The sequence below is a fragment of the Felis catus genome, chromosome A1 (assembly GCF_018350175.1).
Source record: "Felis catus isolate Fca126 chromosome A1, F.catus_Fca126_mat1.0, whole genome shotgun sequence".
NCBI classification, from domain to species: Eukaryota; Metazoa; Chordata; class Mammalia; order Carnivora; family Felidae; genus Felis; species Felis catus.
Window position 1 is genome coordinate 68,590,864 of NC_058368.1, and position 21,397 is coordinate 68,612,260.

The 21,397-nt window shown below is 41.9% G+C and overlaps 1 long non-coding RNA gene across 1 annotated transcript in view; it reads left to right on the plus strand.

Annotated features, from left to right (window-relative positions):
- The first annotated feature begins 367 nt into the window (after window positions 1-367).
- LOC123384719 overlaps window positions 368-21,397 on the plus strand; it is a 67,842-nt gene continuing 46,812 nt past the window's right edge. The window contains exon 1 of the long non-coding RNA XR_006596177.1: window positions 368-719. This is a non-coding gene — a long non-coding RNA (uncharacterized LOC123384719). The remainder of the gene's footprint in view (window positions 720-21,397) is intronic.

Below are 21,397 nucleotides of genomic sequence, written 5' to 3' on the forward strand. Positions count from 1 at the left end.
ATTTTCGTCACCACTTTCCAAACCCCCAGTACTCTTTCGCTATCACTACCAGCCCCCCAACCTTCCCATCCCCTCACCCCTAGGCAACCACCAATCTGTACAGATTTTCCTAGACTCCTTTCACTAGCGTATTTTCAAGATTCATCCATGTCCCAGTATGCATCGTTACTTCACTCCTTTTTATGGTCAAACAGTATTTCCACTGGGGGTGCAGGAAGAGGGGCATGCCAGGGCTGGAGTCCAGCTGGTGTAGACCATCCCCCCCTTCCCCCACCTCCACGCAGTGCTAAAGTACAGCACACCGCCCCCTTCCCCCACTTTCTCCTGCGCCTGCGCCTAGGGGCGCACAGCACCTGACCAGCTGCCGGCGACACTGAACTGGAGGACCCGGGGGGCGGACCCCAGAGGAACCTGGACTCCGAGAGAGGTTTCCTCCTGTTCAGGGAAGTCAGGTCAGCCCTGGGAGAAGCTGGTGCTCCAATATCGGGACCACACAGAGGCCGCCTGGCACTCTGGAACTACTCAACTGCAGCAGGCCAGATGACCTGCGACTTCACCAGCTGGGCGCCCTTTGTGTCCACGATGTGCCCGAGCGCGTGGAGCGCGCATGCACGCCGCGCGAGAGCCTGCTCTGGACCGACTCTGTGCACGTGACCTGGCAGCGCGGTCAGAGAAGCTTCAGGTTCAAGGGCCAGGGAGCAGGAGCCTGGGTGACAGAGGTGAGTGGCACACGGCAGTCGCCTCGCCCTTCCTATGGCCGGCGCCCACCCAGACATGCTCAGTGTGCTCTCAAGGTCAGCTGGGGCCCTGGACGCAGCGTGGGCGGTGCCCTTGAGGCAAAGCCACAGGCCAGAGGCTGCGCAGTGCGGGAGGGGGGACGGGGTCACTGCAGACCCGGGGGTCCCACCCAGACTGCCTGTGGGTGGTCGGCACCTGTGGAACCTTCGAGCCTCCGCAGGCCTGTCTACGCTGGCACCTGTCTTCCTGGGGTCGGGGCTGGGTCAGGGAGTCCCCAGTTTCTTGATTTCTGATTCCCCATGTTCTCCCACGAAAGCAGGGTGTAGGCTGTGTTTCGGGGCGGCTCTTTGCACTCCTGGGGAGTGTGGCTGTGTCTGGGCCAGTGTCCCGCCCCTGCCGTGTGGTTTCTCTGACAACATAGGCCCTAGTTCCAATAACAGACTTAGAAAACAACAACAACAAAAAGCTTTATTGCGATATAATTTCATACACCACACAGTTCACCTATTTAAAGTGTAGAATTGGTGGCTCTTAGTATATTCACAGATATGCAGACATACCACAATTTTAGAACATTTTCATCATCTCGAAAAGAAAACCCATATACCCTGTAGCTCTCACGCACCGCACCCTGCATCTGCTGCCCCAGACCTTAGCAGCTACTAGTCTTCTTTCTGTCTCTTTAGATTTCCTATTCCGGACTTTCAGAGGAACAGGCGCATACAATATGTGGTCTTCCGTGACTGGCTGTTTTCACTTGACGCAATATTTTCAGGGTTCATCCAAGTTGTAGCATATAACTACTTCATTCCTTTTTTTTTTTAATGTTTATTTTTATTCGTGAAAGATAGTGCAGGAGTGGGGGAGGGGCCGAGAGAGAGGGGGACAGAGGATCTGAAGTGGTGACAGCAGGGAGCCCGACGCGGGGCTCGAACTCACCGACTGTGAGATCATGCCTGAGCCAAAGTCAGATGCTGACCTGAGCCCAAGTCAAGACTCAACTGATTGAACCACCCAGGTGCCCCTACTTCATTCTTCGTTATGGCTAACTCCATTGCATGAATATACCACATTTTGTTTATTCTTTCGTCCATTGATGGACATTTGGGTTGTTTCCATCTTTTGACTGTGACAAAAATGCTGCTGTAAACATTGGCGTACAATGAAATGCCCCATTTTGTTTATTCATTAGTTGGTGGATAATTGGGTTGTTTCCACTTTCTTGCTATTATGAGTGATGCTGCTATGAGCATTTGTGTGCAAGATTTTGTGTGAACATATGTTTTCACTTCTCTTGGTTAGATATCGGGGAAAGGACGGAATTGCTGGGTTACATGATAAGGCTATATTTAACGTTCTGGGGAACTGCCAGACTGCTTTCCAAAGTGTATACGCCATTTACGTTACCACAAGTAGTGTAAAAGGTGGAAGTGTGTAACTTTTGTTCTGATTTCTCCACACCCTCAGCAACACTTGCTATTAACCTTCTTTTATATCCATCCTAGAGTGTGTAAAGTAGTCTTTCAGTATTTTTTAATTTTTAATTTTTTTAAACGGTTATATTCATTTTTGAGAGACAGAGCACTAGCAGGGGAGGGGCAGAGAGAGAGGGAGACACAGAATATGAAACAGGCTCCGGGCTCTGAGCTGTCAGCACAGAGCCCGACGCGGGGCTCTAACCCACGAACCGTGAAATCATGCCTGAGCCAAAATCAGATGCTTAACCCACTGAGCCACCCAGGCACCCCTCGGTGTAGTTTTGATTTGCTTTTTCCTAATGACTAATAATGCGGAGCATCTGTTGATGTGTTTATTGACCGTTTGTATATCTTCTCTACAGAAATGGCTGTTCATATCCTTTACCTGTTCTTTAATTGGGTTATTTACCTTTTTATTTTTGAGTCATGTGAGTTCTTTATAGAATCTAAAGACAAATCCCTTATCAGATACAGGCTTTGAAAATTTTTCCAAGTAATTGGTTCTATTTACATTTTTATAATTGTAAATGAGGTATAATATACATCAGTACAGATCAACTAATATATACAAATTTAATATATAAAAACTGGTGTGTGTTATATATATATGTGAATGTATATGAATGTACATGTACATGTATATGTCTATGTGTATGTGTATATACTATATATGCATATATAGTCTGCTAATACAATATATTGCTGGATTTGATTTTCTAATATTTTCTTAAGGCTTTTGTGACTGTTTTCATGAGCAGTATCAGTCTGCAGCTTCCATTTCTTAGAAGCTCTTTGGGTTTGTGCCAATGTGCCAGCGACACAAAGTGGCTGTTTTTTCTCAAGAGTCTGTGGAGGTTTGGTATCATTTCTTCCTTAAGTGATTGACAGAATTCAACAGTGAAGCCATCTGGACCTGATATTTTTCCATGGCAAGAATTTAATGACAAAGTCCTTTTGTATTGGAAGCTGGGCATAGTGGATTTTATATTGTTGAGTTCTGGGTTTTGTTATCTTCCTGCAAACAATGATGGACTTTAAGAAGACGCTTGAGTTACTTGTGGACCAGCTGATGATTTTGAGGTTTACTTTTGTGGTTTGTCAGTGGGTTTACAGCAGTCTTTCTCTAAATCTAGCTTAATCCCACTACTAAAGCTGGACTCTCATGTCCTTGTGGAATGCTTTCCATAGGGCTGCTTGGAACTGGATGTTCTCTCATCCCCTGTGAGCTCTAAGACTTGTTCAGCCGGAAGTTCTTCGGCCAGCGTTTCATACACATGCAGAAGTTAATATTCAGCCTCGGTCTCCAGGGGAAACCTCTGTACGTTCTGGAGCTCTTACTCCATGAAGCACTTTTTGCTCCTTTACTCTGTCCCACGGATTCCAGATGCTTCACCTTCCCCCGGCACTAATCTCTGCTACCTTGCCTCTGGGAGACCCCTGTGACCTCGCTTGGGTCTCCCTGTCTGCACTGTGATGCAGAAAGTGTCTCTAGGAAGAAAGCTGAGGCTCACCTTATTTGTTCCCCTAATTTCAGGGATCGCAGTCCCGCACTGCTTGTTGTCCAATATCCGAACATAGTTGCCATGTTTATTTTGTTTGGCTTTCTGTCTGTTTATGGTGGGAAGGTAAGTTCGTTTCCAGTTACTCTACTATGGCTGAGGTGGAGGTGTCCACACAAAACCCAAATTCATAAGAATACTAGTCTTTATCCAAATAGTCAAGAGAAATCCATTCTTTCCTCCCTTGAATCCCTTGCTTTGCAATAGTTTAGGGCTCTTACTCAGTCCAGAGGATTCAGGGCCGATTTCTGTCTGATTACCTGAGAACAGAGCAGGAAATGTGCTCAGTGTCTTGAAGAGACTCCCTCTCCCTTCTCTTTCGGCTGCTGTCACTGCAACTACTCCCTCGTGTGGCCATTGTGATGGGGGCATCAGCGTCAGCAACATGCTTCCATGCCTTGCCTGAGGTAGATCCTCTTGTGTCGCCCATATCTCTCTACTACAGAATATCCTTAGTGATAGTCATGAAAGAAAATGAGTATGTTTCATGTGCGAATTAAAATGTTCACTTACCAAACAAAAATATTACACCTTTCAGCGAGCTCTCTGTTTCACACGGTTTCAAGTTCCAAGTAACAGGTCCAAGAAATCCCACAATTTAGAGAATTGAAACAATCTGAGTTTTGTCTCTTTGACTTTATAATCATTGCACTATCATTGTTTATATATAATTTACCGTTTAAACACAGGAATGGGTCATTTCACGGAGGTTAGTGACACAAACTGCCTTTGAAGCCAGCTAAAAATAGCCAAACCATTACAAACTTGGCCTTGAAAAACTCCTGTAGAGCTAATTCTGCATGTTGATGGCTGAGTGCGTAACTCAAAGATCTCTGAGTTGAATTTCCTATAAAATGCAATATTTATTAAAGTATAGGTAATATTATATATATATTTATTTAGTATTATATATTATATATAATATATTTAACAATATGTTATTAAATGTATATAATGTGTGTATATGTTTAATACATAATTAACAATATGTAATATGTATAATACATTATACATGTTATATAATATATATAAATTATATATATTATTAATTCCAAGGGGGAGTATTTTTTTTCACAAGGGAGTGTTTTATCACTGACATTAGAATTGCAAATACTTGGTAATAATAAGCAGACTAACTAGTAGCTATTTTTTTTGAGAGAGAGAGAGAGAGAGAGCACGAACATCGAGTGGGCGAGAGGGGCAGAGGAAGAGGGGCAGAGAGAATCTTAAGCAGGCTCCACACCCAGCACAGAGCCCGATGCGGGGCTCGAACTCAGGACCGTGAGATCATGACCTGAGCTCAGATCAAGAGCCCTGCACTTAACCAACTGAGCCACCCAGGTGCCCCATAGCTGTTTTTATTCCTGTTTTTAAAACTGACTACAGAACAAAAAACAAACTGCCTGCAGGCACTTCACTCCCTTACGTGCCTGTACTCTGGGTGGACCCCTCCCACCACCCGCCTTGATATGCCTTCCTCTTCAACCCAGGGCAGCGCCCCCTCTCTGTGATCATGACAGTTTGAACCTAAGCAGTCCACTGTAGGCCCTGCCCATCTCTGAGCCTTCTTTGTGGCCCACGGCTCTGCATTGCCCTCAGTCCAGCAGACTTTGTTCAGGTGCCAAGGGCGGGGTGGGGGGGCAGAGAATATCACCTTCACTCGCACGCAAACGTAGGCTGGACTCTCAGTATACCAACTTCTTAGTGACAAAGCTCTCACTTCACACACACCCGCAGGAGCGTGTGCGGCTGGATGGGGGGGGGGGGGGGGGGGAGGGGGTCTAGCCTGGTGGAAATATTTTATATAGCATCGTTATGTTCATTTATATTCAAAGTGATTTGTGTTCATGTTTATATTCAAAGTGATTGGCATATTGTGGGGTTTTTTTGGTAATAAATTGCCTTGCTTTGATATCAGTGGTATGTCATGGAATGGGCTGGAACTTCTGTAACTCTCTGCACTATAAAACAACAGCCCAGCTTATAGAAACTCCACTTCCTGAAGTTTTAGCCCTCCCCTCACCAATAAAATCCTTTCTGGCTTGGAGCCTTTTGGTGAGAGAATATTTCACTAAAATTTTGCAATAAAATAAAAATAAATTTAGCTTTTGTTTACGCCTGCACTTACAAAGAATCCAGTTCCTGCAGAAAAGGCAGAGATGAAGGTAAAGGACTCAGATCCCATCATCTATGAATAATCATTACCATTTGGACTTTCATAAAAACAGAGTCCTCTATTTTTCTCAGTAAAAAGTATTAAATGTAATTTATCTGAATTTAATAGAAGAAAGATAAGCTGAAGCAAAACCAGAGAGATCCCTTAACCTTCACATAAATATTTCTTCATTCCATGAGATATTTCTCAATTAAAAAAAAAAGCCCTCTAAAATTAAGGAAAGAGACTAAATAAAACCTTGAGAATGTAGAGTCATTATGTCTCATTAAATACATAATATAATTTTAGACAGTGTCGGCTGATTACCTGCAGGGCTAGATAAGGGCATTAGCAATTTCATCCTTTCTCTTATTGCCAAATATTTATTTTCCGTAACCATAATTCTCAAAGTTGTTTAGTATTTGTTTCATATGTAAGATAAATTCAATCCTCACGGCCAGAACAGTCTCTTCATTTATTAGTTCTTTGCTTTATATTATCTCTGGATTTTTTCATCAAATAATCTGCTGAAGAGGGTTCGCGTGGTATTTCGTATGTATGCCTGAGCATTTCCTTTATACTAGAAAGCAGGACTGGCTTTGTCAGTGCGCAACACACGCTACTGCACGGGGGCTGGCACTTGGAAGGACCCCGTGCTTGGTTTAATATTGTTGTCACAGTCTTGAAAGTTTTAATATTCTTTTAAGTAAGGGGTTCTGCATTTTCATTTTGCTCTGAGACCCCCCCAAATTCTATAGCGCTTGCAAGACAAGACATTTGTGGACACTAGTCCTGAGTCACTCTTTCCTTCAGAACACAGCATCAGTGTCTTCTGGCATTCACCACCACTGGAGAGAGTTGGAGGCCAGCCTGACGGCTTTCGCTGCTTAGGGCATATGATATCGCTGCCTGAATGCCTGAAGAAATCCTTCATCTTTGAAATTCAACCACTTCACCAGGATATGCCTCCGTGTTAAGCTTTCTACATTACAGTTTTTTGGAACACAGTATGCTCCTGCTTCAATCTGCAGATTTGTTTCAGAGAATGATCCTTATATAACGTGTTTAGATTTTTTTTTTTTTTAAAGAAAGTAAAGAGGCAGACCTGGACCTCCATCTGCTCTTTATTAAAGTTGCTCTCCCCTTGGACCTCAAGCCTCCAGCAGCAGCACTGAAGGAGGCCCAGAACCTCTTCCTCCAGGAGTGAGGGGGGGAGATCCCTTAAAAGAGCAAAACAAAGCCAACCCTGACCCCAAATCCCTTTCTAACTAATTATGGTAAAACTGCTTGAAAAAGCTGTCTGTTACTACTGATCCCAGCTTTGGAGTGGTGGTGACTTCCTGCTGCTGCTAATCTCTTAGCTCAACAACACCCATCTGTCATTGCAACTCTCCCATCACATGTGTAACCAATTTCTTGCGCTAAATCCCCTCACCCCTGTTGCAAAGACTTAAAGCAGTTTCTGTCTCCTTGGTTCACTCCTGACGGATAGATCCATGGGTGAATACTTTAGTAATATCCGTCAGACTGCACTTTTTATTTGTGTTATTTAAATCCCGTATACCTTTTCTGATAGTTCTTTGGTTTGCCTGGTCTACCAATTACTCAAGAATTAAAACGTTTTTCATTGTACTGCAGGTGTGTCCATTTCTCCTTGTAGTTGTATCATTATTGTTATAATCATTGTTATTCATTCTGCAGATTTTATTAATATGCATTATTTTCAGTGCATACAAGATTAAAATTGTTACATATTTCAAGTTGGAATTCTTTCACTTTATGAATTACATGAGCCCTTCCAAGTTGAAGTGCCCAGAGGGCTTTGGTGGGGGAAAGTGTGGTTTTAGTCTGCACATTTCTTTTCTGCGTGTAATATTTTTCTTTCTCTGGTTTCTGTGCCCTTTTGTTCCAGTCTTCTTTTTCTTCCAAACATTGTTCAAAGTTTCTGGTTCTCTAGTTTCACACTTCTTCCCCAGCAACGTGATAGATGTATTCTTTTTCAGTGTGTGTGTGTGTGTGTGTGTGTGTGTGTGTGTGTGAAAGAGAGAGACACATATATATATTTCCATTTCGATGGAATGAGTAAGGTGGCTTTATAGGTTTTTCCTTCTCTCGACTGTTTTTATGGTATTGAAATCGTCTGTTTAAAAGCAATGGCTGCTAGAATCATCATGGCTTAGTCTCTTTGGAAAAGTAACTCTTTGATAACTTTAATTTTTAATAGTTATTATTTTCCCAGGTTTTCTATTTTTTGTCATTATTGTAATAATTTATATTTTCTATAAAAGTGAGCTACTATCAAGATTTTCAACTCTACCAGCATTATTTTATTTCAATTCTAATTTAAACACTTTAAAACTTCTCCTTAGTTTAATTTCTTTGGGTTTTTTTGTTTGCTTTGTTTTTGGGTTTTTTTTTTTTTTTTTTTGCATTTGTTTGTTTGTTTTTTGCCTAGCTAAAGAGAGCCAATGGTTTATTACTTTGATTGGCGCCTTTATTCTCTTATAAATAAATAAATAGATAGTTTCCGCTTTTTAAAAACTTTTTTATTTAAATTCCCGTTAGTTAACATACAGTATAATATTAATTTCAGGCATACAATATAGGGATTTGACAATTCTGTATAACACCTGTGCTCTGCGCAACAAGAGCACTCCTTAATCCCCATCACCTGTTTAACCCATTTCTCCACCCACCTCCCCTTTGGTGACCATCAGTTTGTTCTCTACAGTGAAGAGTCTGTGTCTTGTTTTGCCTCTCTCTCTTTTTTCACCTTTGCTCATTTATTTTGTTTCTTCAAGTCCACATATGAGTGAAATCATACGGTATTTGTCTTTCTCTGACTTCTTTCACTTAGCATTTTACTCTCTAGCTCCATCCATGTCATTGCAAATGGCAAGATTTCATTCTCTTTTATGGCTGAGAATATTCCGTTTCGTGTGTGTGTGTGTGTGTGTGTGTGTGTGTGTGCGCGCGCGCGCGCCACATCTTCCTTATCCTTCCATCAGTTGATGGACACTTGGGCTGTTTCCATAATTTGGCTATTGTAGATAATGCTGCTATAAACATCAGGGTGCATGCATTCCTTTGGATTAGTATTTTTGTATTCTTCGGGCAAATACCAAGTAGTGCAATTGCTGGATCATAGAGTAGTTTATTTTTAACTTTTTGTGGAACCCCCATTGTGTTTTCCAGAGCGGCTGCACTAGTTTGCATTTCCAACAGTGTAGGAGGGTTCCCCTTTCTCTGAATCCTTGCCAACATGTGTTGTTTCTTGTGTTGTTGACCTTAGCTATTCTGACAGATGTGCAAGTTCTTTATATATTTTGGATATATATTTGGATATTTTGGATATAAACCCTTTATCGGATATGTCATTGGCAAATATCTTCTCCCATTCTATAGGCTGCCTTTTAGTTTTGTTGCTTGTTTCCTTTGCTGTGCAGAAGGTTTTTAGTGCAGTCCCAATAGTTTGTTTTTGCTTTTGTTTCCCTTGCCTCAGGAGACATATCGAGAAAGAAGTTGCTACAGCCTACGCTAAAATTAAATTTTATAAAACACATTTTATTAGTAATATATCTTTATGTTTCATTTAAAAAATACAAGATGCATAGAGAAAAAGTTAATACTCTTCTTTCCATTCTGCCCTTTACTGCCCTGAGATAATGCTAACAGCCTGGCATTATATTTCAACTCTTTTCTGCATGCTTGTGTAAGCACAAACACACATATACATAGGAGGGTTTTGTTTTTTGTTTTTTGTTTTTACAAGAAGGGGATACACTACACATATCACTCTTTGACTTTCAGTTTTCAATATTTAGGTATATTGAACACCCTTTCACATTAATAAGCTTTGTTTGGGCTTGAGGTATAGTGCTATTGGCCAAGTTCAATGTCAGTGAATCAATACTATACATTAAATAAGGTGTCTTTAAACAGAAACACACATAAAATATGGGTATGTATTAATCCGTTGACAAAAATGTGACCAGAGGCTCACAGGAACCTAACCTTCTATTTCTCCTAGGAGCAATGATTAGTGTTCACAGTGAGTTTATAAAACGTAACTCCCATGAAAACAAAGACCCACTGTGTTTCAGACAAGTGCAGATTTTGAGAACAAATGCTTGGCAGTCAAACCCTTTTAACACACAAAACAGATAAAATAAGGTCTGGCTAGTTACTTTATTCAAAATCTCTCTCTCTCTCTCTCTCTCTCTCACACACACACACACACACACACACACACACACACACACACACTCCAACTGCTAACCAAATTGGTGTTTTAATATTAGCTAAGAACCAACATTGTTTCTGTCCTATTGGACCCATGCTAGAAGGAGAGGTCTGGGCTACCAGAGGCATATTTCCAGTTGAAGCTGTGAGGGCAGTTTTCTTAGACTCTGTAAATTGTTCAAGATATCTTTTTAGATGTCTTTTTTTTCTGCAAATAGTCATCCAAGGTGGATCTATTTAATGAATTATTCTTTCCATTTTATTGATGCTAAAATTAAAGCACAAATAATCAGAAAGGATATTTTGAGATCTCTTGAACAGGCTATACATACATATATATGCAATAATCCAGCAAGTCAACAAAGACCTAAAATGATCACTTTTGGAGTAGGGAGAGGATACTTATCCGTGGTGTCATGAACATTGGAGTAATAGTCATTATTAAGAATCTGGCCCCGAAGTCCTGTGCTTTCTTTTGAATGCATGTTTTTATTAGGTAAGGCAGCATTTAATGGGACACAGGAAAAAATAAGAGCATTTCATTATTTCTTCAAAATATAAATACAGCTGTCACTGTGTATGAGCTGAGAAGCATCCCCGTGCTCTCACCGCCAGTCAGTTCAAAATGCGGGTGCTCTCATCTAAATTATACTAATAGTGACTTAAAAGATTCTGTGGATAGCTTTTCAAACATAAACACAGGCTAGGTTTTGGGTTTGTTTTTATGTTTAGACTTTTCCTCTCTGCTGTTATAAGAATCAGATTCTCATTTAGATACATCAGACATACAGCGTGCGCTGACTATGAATAACAGAAGACAAGAATTTAATTAAGACTATGTTGATGATCCTCCAGGATCCAGGCCCAGCCCTGAATCCCCTTACCACCCTATCAACTCTTCCAGTTGCTTTCACCTCCCACCCCCCTACTCTGTTTGCCTCCTATCACCCAATTCCCAAGGACTCTCTGGGTTCCCCTTGTCCTTATCTTATCTGGAACATCTTCCTTCTAAATCCCATTTATTTCCTAGAACATCCCAAGAACCAATTGAAAATGTTTTCTCCCTTTCTTGACTTCTAACTTGTATCTGTAATTCATCCTATATTTTCAAAAGTAACATTTCCCTTTATGTGCATGTTTATTTAATATACCTATGTAATCACCTATGTAAGTTCTGCCTGCCAGTCAGAGTGCTCGAAAGAGCCTTCTTGTCACTTTTTTCTTCTGTTTTCATTAGCATTGAAACACAATATGTTTTCAACTCTTTCCTGTGTGAAATATGGTAAGAATTGCATTTCTTAAGGGCTCTAACTAAAAAATCAAGTGTGAGAGAATTAGGCTAAGAATTAGGCACCTAATTAGGTGCAGGTGCATTTTCCAGGAGAAGGTTGAGAATGAAACAAAGGCAAAGAAGAACTTTACTTAAATTATTTGAAAATAATAATGATGTGGTTCCTTTTATAACCATCTCTCCCCATTCTCCTACTTTTACCCTACACAGTCGCCAAACTGCACATTTCCGCAAATACGGTTTCTTCCCTCTGTGCCTTCTCATGGTCTTGGACCTTTACATAGTCTGTTGTGCTATGTTCGAATCCCTGCTGCACTACTTAAGAGCTAAGCGACCTTGAATGTGTTACTTAACCTGTCCACAGTCCCATTTCCTTGTCTGACATACAGCGATGATCATGGTACCTGTAGCACAACATTTCTGGAACTCTCTGGTGACATTAATCATGCAAAGTACCCCCACCTCTGCCATCCTTTAAAGCAGGATTTATCAAACCGTACAGTATTTACCAAACGGTAGATAGTCATTGGGTTGTGAAATAAACTTTATGGGTTCCAATCATGATTTCTGGTTAAATGAAAACAAATATAGTATAGCAGAGTAGGGTAGAATATAGCAGAGTATTTTGGCTCATTATAAGGGAAAATATTGCTTTGCAAAATTTTTATTTCATGTATATGAATATGTGTACTATCCTGTGACATAAAATGTATTTCTTCTGGGAAAAACAGTTTGAAAAACACTTTTACCATCAGTTTATTTTTTAATGTTTATTTATTTTGAGAGAGAGAAAGTGCAGGCAGGTGAGGGAAGGGCAGAGAGAGAGGGAGAGAGAGACTCTCAGGCAGGCTCCGTGCTGCCAGCACAGAGCCCAACTCAGGGCTCGAACCATGAGATCATGACCTGAGCCGAAATCAGGAGTCAGACACTCAACCGACTGAGCCCCCCAGGAGCCCCATTTTTACCATCGGTTTGCATGTCATTCAAGAAACCTTTCCAGATGATGTGGCCCAGAACTCTCTTCCTTTGATCTTCTTGGCCTGGAAGTCACATTCTATATATTAGCGGAATTGCTACCGTATCTAATTTTTACAACATGTTCCGAATCTCTTTGAGCATCTAAAACAGGCCTTGTTTATCTCTGCATACTTAGCAGGGCTCTTAGCATATTTGTTTGCACATTATTAATACTAAATATATGTTTTGTTAATAAATGGCTAGGTTTTACCCATATTTAATCCTGGAGGTGACACGTTGACAAAGGAAGCCTGGAAGAGAAACTAGAAACAAATATTCAGGAATTTAACTTTAACCCATGTCTATTTTATTTGTTTTAATGAGGAATATGCCCTCCTTTGTAAATATTTCCAAACTTCTTGAAGGGGGATTGTGTTATTAGATAAGGCATTTCCCTCTCTAATCCGTATAGGACAGGACTTCTTAAACTGAATGTAATGGGTGACTTTTAGGAGTCCATTAGTTCTCTGAAATTGTATATAAAATCTGTTATGTGCATGTACACACGCGCGCGCGCACACACACACACACACACACACACACACACACAGAGCCTGGAGTGTGAGAGTACAAAACTTTTTATTTCTCAAGGCGGTGTTCTGCGATCCAAGAAACCACAAATACAAGTCTGTGATCCATCCCTGTCAGTGAAGAAGAATTTCCCAACTATCTGCATTTTCCCTTAGCCTCAACCCACTTTCCTTTTATCTTAGAAAACATCCAGCTAGGGTTAATGATCCAGATTCTGTCCCGGGTCCAAAGGGCACCCTCTGCTATTACATTAGGTACAGAGGGAGGCAGTGGGACTCTTTCAGGCCATTAGGAAATCATTTAGTCACTGATGTCCTGTGTCCTGCTCCCTTTAGTAATCTCTTACTGGCTCTCTGCAGCAATAAATCACCTGTTTGCTCAGCATCTCGACAGTTCTCGGAAGATGTGACCATCATGCCTATTCGCCTTCCTCTGGCGTTACAGAAACCTGATGGGTGTTGCACAGTGCCACTAACATTCAGTTTGCTTTTGGCCTTTCAGTTTGATAAGGGACGAGCTCAAGGAAGCCACTGCAATTAATGGTTACTTGGGACCTCCCACATAGTGGGCTCCCCAGGCAGGGGAGCAAGGGTAGCTGGGCTCAGAACAATTTGGAGATTAAGGTATCCAGTGTTTAAGTGGAATTTAATGTCTGCACGTTTGCTTGCAGCCATGCCTTCTGATGTCCCCCTGCCGATGGCACCTCTTCAAGCACATTCCCCAGAATAAGTAGGAATGCCCGGGGAGCCATCAGGGGAAGGTAAACACTGTGGATGTTTAAACAGCCACTGCCCTTCACCTTGAAGCTCATTCTCTCTCCTTCATACTAATTCCCACCATTAAAACTGACCTTGCTTTCCAGAAATGAGATGCCAGGACCCTGGGGAACCTGATTTAAGGTTTAGAAACCAGGTAAAGATTTCCAGTCAGCCAAGGAGTAGTACAAACAAGTTACCCTCTGATCTTTCTGGGCAAAGTGCGCCACCCCTGTGAGGCAACGTGGTGATTGCATTTCAGTGCTTCTCCAAAGCCGCCCTTTCTGTCCTACAAGCAATCAGCTCCAAGGACAGTGGTCCAGGTTGGATGCTAGTTCAAGAAGGCTGGCCTCTCCCAGCAGCAATTACCTGGAGGGAGGGAAGCATCATTCTGGTAGGTTCAAGAAATAGTTGATTCTTGATTTTTTTTTCTCCCATGTGGAATCTAAAAGCCTGAAACATTAATCTCTTCAAATGCAACTCCCCCTCTGCCTTAATTGGGCACTTATCTTATGGGCAAACAGCTTAGTGGTGAAATCAAATCACTTAAAAGGTGACTCTTTTTGGAGGACGGCATCTTAGGCCAGTAGCGATCTCCATTATCCATTATCCACTTAAAGTGCAGTTTTCTGTTCTTGGCTGAGTTTCCATTTTTCCCCACTTCCCATTATACTTCATGCTGCTTGGCTTTCTGCAACAGCAGCCACGGCACATCCCTCCTTCCATTCACAAGAACTTCCTTGCTACTGGGCAGGCAGGATATTAATTCTTCACATGTCCTGATGAATTGAAAGCACATGGGTGGAGGCCGTTGTGGATTCCACTTCACCAACAGTCAGTTTCCAAAGGAGCGTCTGCTGATTTTTCATACAAATGGGAAAGGGGGTTTAAAATCCCCACCGCTATTCTCAGCCCTCAGCAGCAAGGAGTCTGTCTCGTCTCTCATCTCTCTTATTGGCGATGGCCATTCTCATCAGTGACCACAGGGCTCCTTGTGCTGTGCGCTGATTAAACTTCCCCCTGACCTAGAGATATCAGTGAGATGTGCAGATACCTGTTGTCCCTGTTTTCCAGCTCTTGGTAGGCCTGTTTTTGCTCTTTGTAGAGGTGGTGACAACCAATGCTTGACTTCAGGAGATGTGCATTCCTCTATCACCACTGCCCTGTTAGCCTCTGGGCCTGCGTTGGCAGAGTGAAGAGGAGCCCAGAGCCTTGGGCTCCTACCTCCCATTCTGCCCCTTCTGCACCCTCAGCCTTACAGAGTAAGGGACAGCCTCGGGCCTAGTCCCATCGTGCATCGGATCCACTGCTCCTCTTTATTCAGAGCACCACAGGAGCCCAAAGACTTCCATGTCCTTCTTCAACACTGGACCCCCGTCCCCGTGAGGCCCTCTGTCTGACCCCATCACAGACCCCCTCACTGTGCCCTCTGAACAGACCGCTCAGTAGCAGAGGCCATTGTGTCCTCAAGCTCTTGTCCTAAGGAGATGCAATTTGGTCTCCCCTGAGGATGATGCATTCCTGGCAGCCCCCCGCTGGCTGGCGGTTGCCTCCCTCTCAGCCCGCCAGGTCCTGGGCCTGCGCTTTCAGAACACCCTCCCCCTTCGTCTTTAAGGCACATGTGTACTCCTCCACCAAGCCCTCCACCTGGATGGTTTCCTTGTGCAGTGACGCCAGGGCCCTCCTCTTTCACAGAAAAGGCCCAGTGGTCAAGCTCTGCAATAGTCCCTGGGGAATGAACATGCTGACCTTCCCAGCCCTCTGCTGCCTCAGCTCTCTGGCTTCCTCTTCGCCAGTGACCCTGCCCTCCACCCCCTCCCAGCCCTCCACCCCCATAGCTGTACCCCGCACCTTCCCATTACTACATGCCCCGTCTCTTCCCAACCTCAGTTTCTCCACCCCACTTCCAGACCTCCACGTCTTGTCATTTGCCAGATCCCTCCCTCATGCCCCCCAACTCAAGAACTTATCCCATCCCACCAGGATTTGCCATCCATGGAGCCTCCGACCTTTCCACTCCCCCTGCCTAGCCATGGCGGCTCCATCCTCCTTGTACAGCTTCACCTGCAAGCCCATTATGTACGCTTTCCACAAACCCATAGCTCAATCTCTCCCCCTTTGCCGTGGTCCTTTGGGAAAGCCCAGCCCCTGGATTAATCCAGCTCCCTGCCTTCTCCTCACCCGCTCAGAACCATCTGGCTGCAACTGGAGGAAAACATAAAACCATGTTGTCATGCCACTCTCTCTTCACGACGCTAACCTTGAGCATGCCCTCAGGCCTCCCACCTACCTTTAGTTCACTCTTCTGGTCTCCTAGCCTACTACTGTTGTGCATCTTTTCTTTCTCCAAGCCTGTGCTATCTTTGCTCCATCCTCACCCCTGTCGGATAATCCTCCTTCCTGTTTCACTGCAAAGTAAATGGTAGAGGAATTGCATGTGTCCTCTGTCACCTGGCCTGAAGCTTTGCCTTGTCGTCTGCCTTTCCTCCTATTCCTATTCCAGGACATGCTCCCTCTTGGTTCTCCTGCTACTTCTCTCATCCTTTCTTCTTTGTTTCCTTTGCTTTGTTTCTCCTCACCTTCCAGAGCTCCGACCTTGGGGTGCCCCAGGGTTCTGTCCTCAACTCTTCTTTCCATACGCACCTGCTTGGTGATGACATGCAGTCCTGTGGCTTTAAAAACCTGTGCATCCTGTATCTTCAATCCGGACCCATTCCTGAATGTGAGGTTCCGGATGCAGCCGCGTGCTCAACATTACCATGGTGGATGTCCAATAAGCATTTCCCACCTTATAGTGTGCCATTGTATAAACATACCACACTTGATCTCCCCACTCTACTATCATTGGAACCTCCAGTTTTCTCAAGTTGGAAAGTTAGTAAGGCTGATCTTCCTACATTTTTTTACCCTCTTGGTAAATTGTAATACCATCCTTCTAATTTCTTAGGAAGAAACCCCAAGATCGTGAAACTCCTGATTCATATCTCTCCTCCTAGCCACCCATTTTCAGTTTCTTGGAAGATCATCCTCTTACCATAAAAATATATCCCAAATGTGTCCATCCACTTCCTACACATTGACTCCTGCTACGCAGCATTTGGATCAGTGCCTACCATGTGGACAGGGTTCCGTGACTGTGTGTTGAACACTGAATGCCTTGAGACCACGTAGAAGGGGTAACTTATAATTTTATAGATTAGAAAACTTGTAATTTCATAAATTTTATATGACATCATCAGACCTTTCACAAAGGTGGTTGTGGATGCAGAGATGAGAAGGCCAGGTGACGGGTTTTACTGTAGTAGAGACTTGTCTCCACAGCGATCTCATGCATGGCTGGCCTGCTTATTTGCACTCATTTCTCAGCAAAGCAAGAAGTTCATATTCTTGCCCACCCCCCTCTTGACATAATGTTTATTTTTTAATATAGTATATCATTTATTCAGATATACCAGCTTAGGCGGGCCAGGAGGAATTGTAGAAAATTAGGGGCCCCTGGGGGGCTCAGTCAGTTAAGCATCCAGCTCAGGTCATGATCTCACTGTTGATGAGTTGGAGTCACACATGAGGCTCCTCACTGCCGATGCAGAGCCTGCTTGGGATTCTGTCTCTCTCTCTCTCTTTCTCTCTCTCTCTGCCCCTTCACCACTCATGCGTGTGCTCTGTCTCTCAAAATAAATAAGTAAACTTAAAAAAAAAGAATCATAGAAAATTTGGAATGTGAAACCGTGTTTACAGAATTTCAATTTCCTTTGTTTTTGACAACCTATAGTAGTTCCACATATATATTTATTTGCTCATTCTTTACAACCCACTTCTTTCCACGCACTTGATCCTTCAAGATGATCGATCAAATGCTTAACAGCATTGATATCTACAAAAGGTAGCTCTTGTGTGTTTTCAATGTCAGACTGGAACATATTTCAGTCTTATAGAACTGGTAATCACAAAAATGAGTTTTATTGCCCTGTTGGACATTGAACGATTTTGTCTCTAACCCAGAAAATTATTTCAATATGTTGTCTTTCCTGGTGGATTTTATAACCCTGGTTCCCCTAATTCTTGTTTGAACCAGCTTTATGTTTTCACTTGTGTCCGCATTAATGAGTTACATAAATCTAAGTCGGGTGTTTGTTCTGTAATTTTATGACAGTCATGCTTTACAAGTAGTTTGTCTTGTGACCAAGCATATAGCATGCCTGGTTATATTGCCTTTGTTTATTTGTAAACATTCCTTATTGATGTACAGTGCAGAGCTGAGCTTTATGTAAACGGAACCATACTGTTTTTTGTGTTTCTGGTTTATTATGCAACACCTTTCTGGGATGTATTCAGGTGTCGTGTGCCTTATTCCCCCAGTGAGTTATAGTATTCCATTGTATGAACATACCACACTTGATCTACTCACTTTACTGTCATGGACTTTTGAGTTATTTCCAGTGTGGGATTAATATAAACATCATCGCTTTGAAGATTTTTGTAAATCTTCACATTTTTGTATATATGGAAGCATATGTAGGAGGGGAATTGCTGGGTTATAGGGTGCACCTGTGTTCCGCTTTACCAGATACTGTTTGAAAGCATTGCATCAGTTTGTTCCCCCACACTATTCACGGTTTTACCAACACTTGGTGATGTCAGGTTGTTCAATTATTCTAGTCCTTCTGCTAGGTATATAGTTGTATCTTGTTTTAGATTTAGTTTGCATTTTCCTGATGACTAATGATGTTCAATAACTTTTAGTAGGCTTATTGGCCTTCTGGACATCGGCTTTTGGTGAGTTGCCTGTTCAAATCTTTTGTCCATGTTTTGTTTGCCTGTGCATTTCTTATCAGTACGTAGAACTGGTTTAAATATTTTGGATATGAGTTCCTTGTCACTGAAAATAATCATCTTCTCTTTGTTCTCGTCTGCCTTTTCACTCTCTGAATGGTGTCTTTAGATGGAGAGAAGTTTTCAATTGTTTGGTCTTTTCCTTTATGGTTAATGCTTTTTTGTGTCCTGTTAAGAAATGTTTGCCTATCTTAAGATCCCAAAGGTGTTCTACCATATTACCTTTTAGAAGCTTTATTGTTTTATCTCTTACATGAAGTCAATCTTCAATCTATCTGAAATTGACTAATTGATTTTTGAGTGTAGTATATGTATGAGTTCAGTGTGTCTTCGATGATACTTTGGAGCATAGGGCATCTGAAGATGAAAGTCCTAAATATCACATGTACAAAGGCTATGCCAATAGATACAAAAGCATCTCCTCAATTTTGGGCAAAGCATCTATTAATTCGATGCCTTGGTATCATGTTAACCAACTAAATGAATGATATTTTCACATTTTAACTAAAATGGTTCGGTTGCATGTTTGGTTTTGGCATTGTGAAAACATAGCAAAGGGACTGGACATGAAAGTCTACTTAGAAGAAGGGAGTGATCTTGAAATTGGCTTCTGGCCCAGAACTAATTACTCCCAAGATACACCTGTTAATAAAATTGGGCTTGATTTCCTTAGTCACCTCTTGTTATGATTATAAATTCATCATCTTCCTGGCAGGGGCTGAGTTGGATCTGTTAAGTTTTCTCTGGCTTTAATAGTCAACGACTATTGACTTCTCTGCAATTCCAGGCAAACCAACTGATAAGTATAAAAATCAGAATGTAAGTAGGTTTAAATGACCTCAGGACACAACAGATAATTTTAGATTTGTGTGAAGAAGGTAAGATAATTTTTTAAGGTACTTGTAGCGCTAAGAGTTGATGTGTAAGAATGATATCAATATATACACTTACAGACATACAAAGATATTAACACATACAACACATTTTGTGTATATATATATATATAATAGATTATATATATGTATATGTATACATATATGTATACACATACCTTAAGCATTTATTTATTAATATAAAAATTTCCGTGAAAGAATCAGGTTACTTCCTTATTTATTTAACCTAACCATTACTAAAGTAACCTAACATTTCATAAACTCTAGAGAGCAACCATCTATAATTCTGTCACTGAGATAGAATTTTAGGGGTATTTCCTATTTATCTATTTATCATAGAATTTTAGGGGTATTTCGTATTAATTTTTTCAAAATCTCTAATGGAGAATCGTGTGTTAATAGAAAAAAAATGTCTATAAATACTTTTTTCTACCCGTTAGCAATTTTGCAAAAATTGAGAAGTAGCAGTGGGATGATTTGACTTAAAACGTATGTCATGAAACACACTAAAAGTTCCCTTTGGTAGTGTTTGAGGGTGACGGTGGAGCATCTCAGAAGATTTATGGTTATTCTCCAGAACAGTTGATACTGAGGCCAAGAACAAGTGATCTGACTGCCAATTGGGAGAGTCAGCACAGAGTCGTCGGATATGCCATCAACCAAGCAGAAAACAGTGTCTTCGGACAGGGGCCCCGAATAAAAGTCCTGACTGAAGGTGGCAACTCTTGGACCCAAGCAGCTTCTGGATTGGGCAGCTCATGCAACAATTCACAAGCAGCAGAGGTTTATTTAGTCAGTGGCTGTCAAGGCTTCTCCCGAGAGCCTAAGGTCTACACAGGGGGCTGGTTAGTTGTAGAATCATTGGATTAGTTAAAATATGACCAACACTCTATATTTTCATTCTTATTAGTTCCCTGTCCCCTCTCATCACTGAATCGCCCCAATGGCACTCTTAATACCAGTTATTTATAAAATAAAGAGTCCTAAATATTTGGGAATAGACTTGGCATTAGTTTCTCCAGCCCCTGCCCCCATCCCTCTATTCTTGGTCCCAAAGTAGCCAATTTGGACAATGGGGGGCACTTGTTCCTAGGAAAGAAGTTACATGGCTTGTCCATGACTTCCCTTGCTTAGATTATGTCTGAACCCCATTTTGCCCATTGTTAGGCTTAAAATTTTTGTGGGGAGTCTGCATCCATCTTGGGCTGGTAGCATCATAGGAATAAACAAGATATCTTTTTGTATATTAGGATTCCTCAGAGAAACAGAATATATATAATATGTATATACGTATACGCACACACAGGGGAGAAAGATATTTATTATAAAGTATTGACTCAGGGGGTGATGGGGGCTGAAGTGCCATCTGCAAGCTGAAGACCCAGGAAAACCAGTGGTAGTGCTCAAAGGAAGGTGTGAGAGCCAGAGAACCAATGGTGTAGATTTCAGTCCAGGTCTGAAGACCTGCGAACCCAGAATGCCAAGAGCAGGAGATCAATGTCCCAGCTCAACAGTCAGGAAACTTTCTTGTTCGTTTCTGTTCTATTTAGGCCTTCACTGGATTGGATGATCTTGACCCACATTGGGTCTTTTTTGCAAGATTATTTTTCTTACTAATTTAATTTCTTTGGTGTTTACAGGATTTTTCAGGGTTTCTATTTCTTTTTGAGCCAGTGTTTTTAGTTGAAACCCTTTCTATGAATTTGTCTATTTCATCTCAATTGTCATACTTAGGGTATAAAATTATAATATCCTTTTACGATCCTCTGTAATGTCCGAAGGCTCTGTAGTAATATGAGTCCCAGTTGTGTTTCATCTCCTTTTCTCTTGTTTTTGAGTCAGCCTCATCAAAGATTTAACAGTTTTATTAGGCTTTTTCAAAAGGCCAATGTTTGGTGAGTTTCA